An 11,219-nucleotide genomic window follows, 5' to 3' on the forward strand; every position below is an offset into this window, starting at 1 on the left:
AAATAAAAAGCATTTTGGAAAAGGTAAAGCATAAGGGATAAAGCAGTGAGGAAAACATACTAAAAAAATAAGAAATATACTACATTGCATGATTGACAGAAAACATAGAGAAATACAGAGCATAATCCCAATTTTATTAGAAAACCAAATCTCCCAAAACTTTGGCATAAGTTTAAAGTCATGGGGCATTTTAATTAAAAACTCAGTAAACACAGACAAGGGTGTATTTTCCCTTGAAGATCCAAGGACAAGTAGGAACTTATTTCTCTTTTTCTCTGGTTTTCAAGCCAGAAAGTGATGATTCCAAGACTTTCAGGGCTTGAAATAATCATAGGAGAGAGAAAAGATAATATATTACCTTTCATCTCTTTCTGCAAAGATGGAAACATAAGCTCTCTTCTTGGCACCACAGAATATATTACACAGATACGTGCACACCCTATACAAAATCCTTGGTAATAAACAGTTGTTTTCTAATCAATTCTGGTTGTGGAAAAATTTTTAGTTCTTTGTGGGGAAGAACAATTGTTTTATTTTACTGTGTTCCCAGAACATTTGACATATAGGAGGTAATTAGTATGTACTTATGAGATCGACTTATATAATCAAATTAAATAACATCCTTTTCCTATGACCTGGCAAAACTCATTCCCTCAGACTTTAAGAAATACGAAGTCAGTCATTGTCTAGTAACCAACATCAGATTTAGCTGTACTAGAGGAACATTTGTCTAGACTTCTCCCTTCAACACAAAAGTCAAGAGAATTTCTAAGATAAAATGTTGTGATTTCCTTTTGTTATGTAAGATTGTTTCAATTTTGGATAATTTGTGCCAGTGGACTTGAGTCCTAAGCAAACCCATGAACATCTGTGAGTTGGTATGACTTTCTCTGGAAATTACCTTATATGTCACATTATTTAAATAATAGAATTATTTTGCATCCAACATGTGCAGAAAACACCATGTTGCCGCATTAATAGACTTTATTTTAAATATAGACCTTGAGAGGTTTATATTTTTATTCTGTGTTTTCAGATAACAAAACTGAAACTCAGCATTTTCAAATTAGGCAGAGACTGCTGGTAGCATCTCCAGTGATTATGCCTTCCTTCTCTCTTATTTAGAAGAATGCTAATTTTGTTTATGTCGGCAAAGTTCCCACCTAAAAAGCATTTCTCAGACTCCTTTGCTGATAAAGGTAGCCATATAATGGTATTGCTGAACAATAAGATATAAGTGACTTTATTAGAAGGGCTTTCAGGGCAAGCACCTTATATAGGAAATGAACTTATACAATACCACATGTACCCTTTTTGCTATTGGCACATTTCCCTTCTTCCTGATGGAAATACAGATCTATGGACCAGAGCTCTCCAGTAGCCATCTTGAGCAGACTGATGAGAAAATGCAAGAATATCGGCCCTGGCATCCTTCAGAACTTGGACTGCCTACTTCTGAATTTCTTGCTTAGAGGGAGAAACTCAACACCTATCTTGTTTAAACCCTTGTTCCTAGGATTATATGTTACATGCAGTTAAATAACTTTTTTATCCAGTAACAAGCCCAAGGCTTTGTAGCTATAAAATAGTGTAACGTCTTCTGATCCCATATTCAATAAAGATTGCTAAGAGAATAGATTCTTAACATTGAATCAGGTAGACAAGGTAACGTTTAAGTGCTAACTTCCAGGGTTGGAATTATCCTCTAGGCCCATCTGTATCCTGAGATGCAAAAATAGCTTCTTTACTGCATCCTTCACTGTTCTTATGCATTCAAGTATTATTGAGAGATTGCTATCAACAAACACTGTGTTTTCCAGAGACCAAGGACAGAATATGGAACTGCTACCAAGAAGTTTACATTCTAATCTGATGGATATTTCAAAAAATAATTAATCAAAGAATTATTATAATTGTGTTAAATGGTATAAAAGTGTGTTACTATGACAGCACAAAATGGAGAGCCCTATTCCAGGCTGCAGGGTCAGAGAAGGGTTTAGGGAGAACGTGTCATATGTGCTGACTTCTGAAGGATAGGTGAAGATTAGCCAAGCAACTGGGAGCATGGGAAGGGAGGTAAGTTTCAAGCATAAGAAACAGTGTGCACAAAGGTCCTCAGGGTTAATAAAGGTTGGGAGAAATGGTTCACATTTAGGCTGGAGAAATAGGCCTAAAATGTAGATCCTTTTAGGCTGTGCTGATATTTGGGACGTTATCACAGAAGCAATAGAAACCAAGGAAGACTTGTAAATGGGAAAGGGATATAACCAAATAAATCTTAAAATTAAAGGGAACAATATCCTAAGGTATTTCAAAACATGATTTGGAGTTGGAAAAGAGAATTATTAGTTAAGATATTATTATTGCATTAATTCAGGTAAAAGATATTTGTGAATTAGAATACAGTGATTATGGAGGAGTTAGAAAGAAGTGGGTAGATTTGATTAGCATTTAGAAGGTAGCTGCTTCTGGATGTAATGGCTGACTGGATAGCAGAGTGGTAAGAATGAAGATTTAAAAATGCCTTTCTTATCTCTGACATGAACAACTGTACAGATACTGTCATAAATTACCATGAAGAATGTGAGAGAAGGAAAGATTTTTGAGAGAATAAGCATTAATACAGTTTGTTGAGTTTAAGGTATGTGTAACCCATCCATGATACTCAGTAGACGGTTGAGTACAATAGACTAAGCTCAAGAGAAGTCTAGGATGGTATACTAATGTTGGGTGTTTGGCCAGCATATAAATGACAACTTTGTATATGTTTATTGCCACACTTCTTTTGCTTTATATTAGATCTTTATATTACGAATAAGTAGCTTTATGTTAATGAGAATTAGGTAGATCATTGTATTAATAACTTCATCCATCCTACTTGCCTTACTTAAATTCCTTTCTTTACAATTCCATAAGAGTTAGTCAGAAAGCTAACTTTTTCAGAAAGCTCCATCATTGACCACTGTATCTGCCTCATATAATCTTTTGCAATAGAACACCAACAATTTACTGAGCACATAAATGTCCCATACACTATTATATTCTTTGCATATATAATTTCTAATAGTTTCAACAATTTTATGAAAAACTATGTTTAAATGCATTTTGGAAGTAAAAGAACTGAGATTCAGAGAGGCTGCATTGAACAAGGTTACTCCAGTGCTAAGTGGGGGGTTTATCTTCAATCCTGAGTCTATCAGATTGACTTCCAGATTGTCGCTAAGTATTCCCATTAAGGACCTGATAAATAAATGTTTTGTAGAGAAGGGAAAACAAATCTTTTTTCTCTACCACCCTAGCTTCTCCAGCTGGGGACTTGCAATTGAACCAACAAAAAATAGATTAATAAGAGAAAAACAGTTTGTTAACATTTTTAGCCTGTAAAAGGCAATATAAGCTTGGTTATAAGTAATTCAAAGGGGTATTTAAAAGTTGAACTTATATGGCATCTTAACAAAGATCAATATTTGTCCAGAAGTGACAAGACAAAAAACAGGGTTTTAGGCTTCTAGCAGCTGAAAATTGTGGGAAGGTAAATATATGAAGGAAACAAATGGAAAATAAGGACGATCTTAGCAAGATTTGTTTGTGCCTTGTCTACCTCATTGCCAAATTTCTGTCTTTTTCTAGACCATAGAACGTGCCCCAAAGAGGGGATTTATGGCAGTCCTCATTTCTCAGGAGCTTCTACTTTTAGTCATAGTCATATAAAGGAAGCTCTGAGAAGGTTTCTTTCTGCATCTGTTGATTTTCATTGGCCTCCAGCTCAAAATAATCTTTATGCCAAAGTAGCGCATTTGGGGCGGGGAAGGCATATTCTGATCTTCTAGCTTCGTGGTAGTTATGAGAAAAGTACCAGCTTTTTCTAAATTAGCCCCAGATACTGCATGCAAATCTTGCAGAAGTATTTCAGAGAAGAGTTATATTTAGAAACAAGATATGGGTTATGTTCAGAATGCAACCACATACCAGATTTTACTTCTATTCCCTTTATTTACTTTTGTAAGAGAAATGAATGATAGAGGCTACATTTCATCACTTTATAAACTAATATGTCAAAATAGCCCTAAAAAGTCCATTTGTTTTAATAAAGATCTCAGTATGATGTTAATTTAAAATAGCTATAATGAATGATAATTTAATTTCTGCAGAAATAGTAAAATGCTCTATCCCCTATGGGATAGCCAGGTCCTGATTCTGTGCTCACTGGTTTCAAGAATTTGGAACATTAATGAGCTAGATGGATGAGGTGGGGAGAAACATTGCTCAGATTTCATTCTGACTTTCCTCCATCTGTTTCCCAATCATTTCACTTTTTTTCTTTTCAAAATCTTACTTTTTCATATTTTTCTCATTTTGTGCAAATGATGAGGCTTAAGATGAATTTAATCCTTTCTTAGTAGATTCTTTAAGTACATAATATACATAACGATGTGAACTATATATTCTTAAAAGCATTCTAAGTAGTATAAAGTAGAAATGAAAATATCTTCATACATTTCAAACATATTCACTTTAACTTTCAAATATGTGTCTTACAAATTATTTTAAGTAGTAAAATAGGTCTTCAAATGAGTATTTCAATATTTTTCTCTCACATGCTTATGTTAAAATAAAATTTCTTTAAAAATGAAATCTACTAGTTCCCTTAATATAAAAATAATAAATCTGGAAGATTCATAAAGATATTAAGAAAGAAATTTTTCTATATTTTTCCATGCTATTCACATTTCATGATTATGATTATAAAGATACCATATACATGATATAAATGATTATAAGATACATTTTGTGTTTCGATAGCCTAATATGAATAATTTCTTTTTGCTTGTAAAAACTACCAAATAATATTATGAATTAGCTTTGGGACTTTTTATCAGTTTAACACACTTCGTGGGAAATTCACAATATATGATGAACTTGAAATTAGGTGAACTATAGCTAGACTCGTGCCCACAGCATTGAAGCAGTGATTCCAGGAGAACCTCTGGCAGAGCTGCAAACCTTAAGTCCATTGTCCTCCCAACAGTCAGCCCCAGATGCCTCCAGAGGTTCATGGCCTCTTACCCCCTTACACTTCAAGGCAGCGTCTCTTATGGGCAGCCTACCCTGGAACCATTCAGGGAAGGTAGCTCTACGAGAGCATAGAAGGGTGTGGTGTGATGCCAGGTTAACAGCAGACAACCTAGCACGTTATCTTACAGAATAGTTAAAAAGACTGGAGAACTTTCACGTCTTGCTTTAAGGATGCTCATTGAAACTCATTGTTATTTCTTCCTGCCCATAGGTCTGTCAGGTGCCCTGAAGTTCAAAAAGAACTGACATTTACCTTTGGATTCTACCAAAAGCATGGTGAAGAGTAATCACAAATGGTTCAGTACTAAACTTTTTATTTTTCTGTCTACATTTAGTCTCTAGGTGCTCCAGTGCAGATTTGTGGCTTGAATTATCATTTGTACGCTAACAACTCCCAAATCTAAATTTCCATCCTAGACTTCTCTCCTTATATCATGAAGATATTTCCAGTATTCAACCAATCCTCCTCACTTCTATGGCTACCACTTTAATCCAAGCTAAACACGATAAATTAACTAGCCTGCTTTAACTAGATTCCCAGATTTTGCCTTTAGTCTCTTATTCTCAACAAAGCAGTCTTTTTAAAATGATGTATTATATCACCCCTCTGCCCAGAACACTTTGGTGGCTTCCCTTCTTGCTCAAAGTAAAAGTTCACATTCATTGCAAAGTCCTAAAAGGTCCTTGGACATTTGGCACTTCTTATCTTTCTGACTGTACTTTCTGTTACCCTCTCCGACACTTTCTTCACTCCAGCCTCATTGGCCACCTAGCTCTTTCTTTGCTACAGCAAGCAACTTCCTGCATCAGGTCCTTTGAACCTGCTCTTGCCTCTACTTTGAGTACTTCACTCAGGATTTTAATCAAATGTCAGCTTCTCAATTAGGTCTTCCTTGCCTTCTCTATATAATATAATATCTTGCACAAGCCTCCCTCCCTCCTTTTATTTGCTTAAATTACTCCTTGGCAAATGTCACCATAGATGTTGTATTTATTTGGTTTTATCCATCCTCCCACTAGACTTTAAGCTACATGAAGGAGAGAAGTTTGTTTGATTCACTGCTATATCCAAAGAAGAAAGAACAGATCCCAGCATTTTATAAACACTGAGTAAGTAATTGGTGAATGAATAATTGAATAAAAGCTGAGTAGTGTATGAAAATGATGACAGACAGATGTGATTGGCAAGCAAATGTTTGGGCTTACTCATAAGTAAGAGTATTGTAATATCCAAGAAAGAAGATGCCCACTGAACAGTGGAGCTCATTTATCTAAAGTGAGTATCAGCAACTCTTATTTAATTTGGTATGTTGTCAGTAGTTTCTATTTTATTTAATTTTATCTTAATATAATACACTGGCAGGTTGTGGACTAGCCTTACTTCATAAAACAGTATAGTAACTCCAGGCTCTGTAGAAAAGTGAGAAATGTGTGCCATTTTTTGACTTTCAAAATAAGCATTATCAAAACATTTACTTCTTTTGTGATATAATGAGACTTACTTTGCCCTGGTATTTGACTGGTTTTCTGATCACATCTTTCAACATTCTCCAGTGACAATTTCCACCTGGATTTCCTTCCTTCTTCCTCCTCAACTTTGCATATTGTCTTTCCTCTGTCTGAATGCTTTTCCAGTTATCGATTTGATTATACTATTTTCTCTGCATTTGGGACTCATTTCAAGTGCCATTCCCTGGCCAACCCTTTCCTGACTCACAGAGGTAAAGGTGGTCCTTCTGGTTTGCACCACGAGCACAGTTACTGAAGGAAGAAACTGCATGCATCATATAAATCTCTCCAGTGCCCTTCACGTTGCCTTACCTAGAGTGCGTACTTATTAAACATTTTCTAAATGAATGAATGCATGCACACAGGGAAAACAAACTGGCATCCAAAGCTAAATAGGAGTTGCTAAGTTTGCACAATTAGTGTTTATATTCCAGAGACATAAAGTTCTGCACTGGGTGGGGGGAAAGCATTAATTTTTCTAATGTCGCATACTTTGAACTCTAAGGGACAAAAATTATTTAATTTCCTAATGCAAAAATGTAGTTTTGTGAAATTAAACTAGAAATTTCCTCACTCAGGTAATATGCTTTATTTTTAGCCAATGACTATGTTTATAATATATTTTAATATCTATAAATTTCTTTTCCATAAAATCTTAAGGTTCTGGTAAAATTCAGTCACAATTTATGTGCGTATAGGGCTTTTGATTTTTTTAAAAATGAGATTGAATTCGTATAGCTTAAAATATTATGAAACAGCTCTCATTCCTAACTCCATTGACTTCCTGCAACCCTACTCCCTCCCCACTCTCATTGGCAGGTAAACTTGTCTTCCCTGCCAAGTGAGTCACTTGAGATGGGAACATTATTTTATTAGAACCTACCTGGGTCAAGAAATATGAAAAAAATATAAGAAAGAAAGAAAAAAGTTGCCATGCCATATGAATACACAGAAAAGCATAAGTTTTTAAATTAATAGTTTAGGGAACAAAGTCTCCAAATAATGAAAAAAAAATTGCTGGATCTCAATCTTACTAATTTTAGAAATTAAAATATGCTGCCAAAATGGTCACTTCTCTAAAATTTGTATGAAATTCATGGAGCCAGAAAGCTAAACATGAGTCTAGTGTTGAGGGAAACCAAAATGTACCACCCCAAAATATGCTTCTTTGTCATATTTTGAGATGGCTATTCAGAGGGGTTGCACACACAGGAATAGCTCTGAAAAACTGTCTTTTTGCGGGAGAGATTTGCATCTGTAAAGAAAATCTACATTGATGAAATAAACAGCATGTACAAACAGGCTTTCTCTGACTGTTCTATCCCACCTTGCAATCTGTCTTAGCTGGACCTAGGAAAAGATTAACTAGTAGAAAAAAGGAGATCAAAAGGCTGACACTTTTAAGGGTCTGACAGAGAAACTGACCATGGGCTACCATCTGTTCTTTCTGAGGGCTGGTACCCAGGAGGCTTCATCTGCAACACAAGACATCCTTTTCTCCCCATGCCTCTCCTCCCTTCTTTCCACAACCTCTCATCATACTCCAAGCCTCTATTCCTTTCTCTGGGTGTGAACACTTCAGTCACTGGGCTCTTCTTTGAGTTTCATATTTTGTATGACTTCTGGGCACATATGTGTGTGCGATAAATTTGTATTTCTTTTGTTCATTTGTCTATAGTCACTTTATTTTATAAACTCAAATATCAAACCTACAGAGGTAAAGGTTGAACTTTCCTATAGTGGTTTTAAAATGGATCCATAGATTCTTTGAAACTCCTTTCCTTGAATGTTGGAGCTTAGGTCCTTCTAGCCCCTTTAGTGTAGGATAGACTTAGTGATTCACTTCCAGCAAATATAATTGTAAAATGATAGTATATCACTTCCAAGATTCATTTGTAAAAGGGTTGTGGCTTCCATCTTATACATATTCGATCTCTCTGCCTCTTTCTTTCCCTGCCTTCACCTTGCTCTTTCTCATCACTCGCTCTAGGGAAACCAGCTACCATGTCATGATATTAATTAAGCAATCTGGGAAGGTAGCAGCTAGCTGGGTTCCATGTCCTGTGGACACTCAAATTGCCCAATGGTAAGGTTTACATGGCAAGGAATCAAAGCCTTGAGGTGACAGCCATATGAGTGGGCCATTTTTGAACAGAATCCATCAATTTAGCCAAGACTTCAGATGTCTTCAGTCCTTGCTGATGACTACAACTTCAACTAAACCTGTATATTAGGTTTTTACTGCTATGTAATAAACTATTACATACTAAGTGGCTTGAAACAACATATAATTGTTATCTTATGGTTTCCATGAATCGGGAAACCAGACACAACTTAAGGAGGTCTTCAGCTGAGGGTTTCACAAGGCTAAATCAAGGCTAAGTTTCATTGCTTTCATGATCTCAGACTGTTGATAGAATTCGTTTCTTTGCAGTTGTAGAATTCATGGTGGCTTACATCTTCAAGGCCATTCATCCAAAAAGGTCAGGGCTATAAAGCATAATCTCCATTTGATTAACTTAAAGACAACAGATTAGAAGCTTTGATTACATCTGCAAAATTCCCTTTAGTTCTATTGATTAAAAATTTGTATTGATTAGAAAAGGGTTACATAAAGTTGTAGAAACGAGGAGGCAGGAATCATGGCAGCCAACTCAGAATTCTGCCCCCTACAGGTCCTAAATCAAAACCACCAACCTAAGCTCTCTCTAAATTTCTTACCCACATGAGATAATAAATGTTTGTTGTATTAAGTTACTAAGTTTTAGAGTATTTTGTTATACAGAAATAGATAACTCATACAGTGAGGTTATACTTGAATGAATTATACTTAGGGAAGGAATATAGAATGTTATTCCTCTTTGCCTCTTGGTTCAGAAAGCCCAGTTTTACTAAAAGTAGATGTTGAAGGAGTACTATATTGAGTAAGGGTATGATCTTTGGATTTTGTGTAAAGTCCTTACAGGAAAAATAGCAGAAAGGTGGCTCGGAATCATGAAATATAATTTCAATACTCAAAGAATAATTTAAGAAATTGATACTTATAGAACTGGCACTAATTCTTATATCAGACCTCTTCACTTAAAATTACTGAAGCCTCAGTATAATACCATTTTTGAGGTCAAAGTGGGAATTTAGAGGCAGAATCATCTTACAGCCAAATCAAATAAAAAAAATTCTCACTAACATATCAGTAATTACAATGTTTTATTTAAAAAATTATGAAAAAAATATATTTTCATTGGAAAGGAATGCACATTAAACATTACTCTATAACAAATGGGGTTAAAATGATTTCCACACTGGTGCATAATGTAACCCTTCATTATTAGTAGTATGCTAGTAATTAAGAGTAGTAGCACTGATACACAGTTATGTAAAAAGATTACTTCATTATACATGAAACTGATAGTTAATGAAAATAACTGTAACCTTTATAATTCTCCAAGAGATTTTCTGTGTAACCTCTTTTCGCCAATATATAACTGATCTTGGGGATAAACATTTTCATTGTGTGTAAACTAATTATGTATAATTCAAAAATTATTAATTTTCTGTAGATCATCTTGCTTCCAAATACTTGTTTATTTAATCTGCTACTTATATAATTTGTTTATCATAATAGAATAGTTGCTTTAATAAAATAATCAGTTTAAAAGAATAACATTTTAATCAAAATTGTTACTGCCTTTGTACTGGGGGAAAAACTCAAAAAGCTAGAGAAGACAGCTCCACTTCAATGAGATCATTTGCATCCATCAAATAAATGATGAAATTTATTCATTGTTTTAGAAGTGATGACAGATGAAGAACTAAATATAGCTAAAGGAATATGGATAGTGAATTTATTATGATTTGTCTTTATTATTTTGGTGAATTTCTAGTATCAAAGTGATAGCTTATTCAGATATAAGTATGAATATAATTTTAAAGCCAAATAACAAGTGACTTTAGACTTTTTGCCTTTTTTTGCTTATTATACATTACCATTTTTGCAACACTGAGAGTAATGAAGAGTCTGTCCTATGTGCAACCCCAAATCTTATCTTTATAGCCAGCAGCACAAATTCCCAAGTAGAAATGATGAAAACAAGAGAGCAGGAGGAAACAGTAAGCAATCAAAATTCTTTTCTTGATGAGAAAGAGGCCTTTGATGTCTAACTGGTGATAAGGCAATTTATGAATATATAGATTCCAAAAAGCAATTTTATAATATTGCCCTAAAAATAAAATTCTAGAAACAGGGTTTAGGACCATGATGCCTGGTGGAATAAGCAATGGAAAAGTACCCCTATATCCATTATTAATTTAATATTCATGCGTTCCCTGTGAGTGACTAATGTCAGGAGACAAAATTAATACCTTTTGTGGATGAGAAACTGAGTCTCAGAAACATTAATCTGTTGGTACAGAGTTGCATAGATATTACATGATAAACCTAAGAATGAAATTCAAATCTTATGACTAATCTTCTAAAGTTTTTCCTACTAGGAAATGTTTTCTCCACTTATCTATCAAAGATATCTTTCAAATTGTATCTTCTTGAACTAATAAGGGTCAAAGAATCTTAATTTTAAGATAAGAGTGTTAGAATTTTATAATTCTCAGAAATATAGAAACCAGTCCAAAAAGGT

Source organism: Microcebus murinus, chromosome 10 (genome assembly GCF_040939455.1).
Source record: "Microcebus murinus isolate Inina chromosome 10, M.murinus_Inina_mat1.0, whole genome shotgun sequence".
NCBI lineage: Eukaryota > Metazoa > Chordata > Mammalia > Primates > Cheirogaleidae > Microcebus > Microcebus murinus.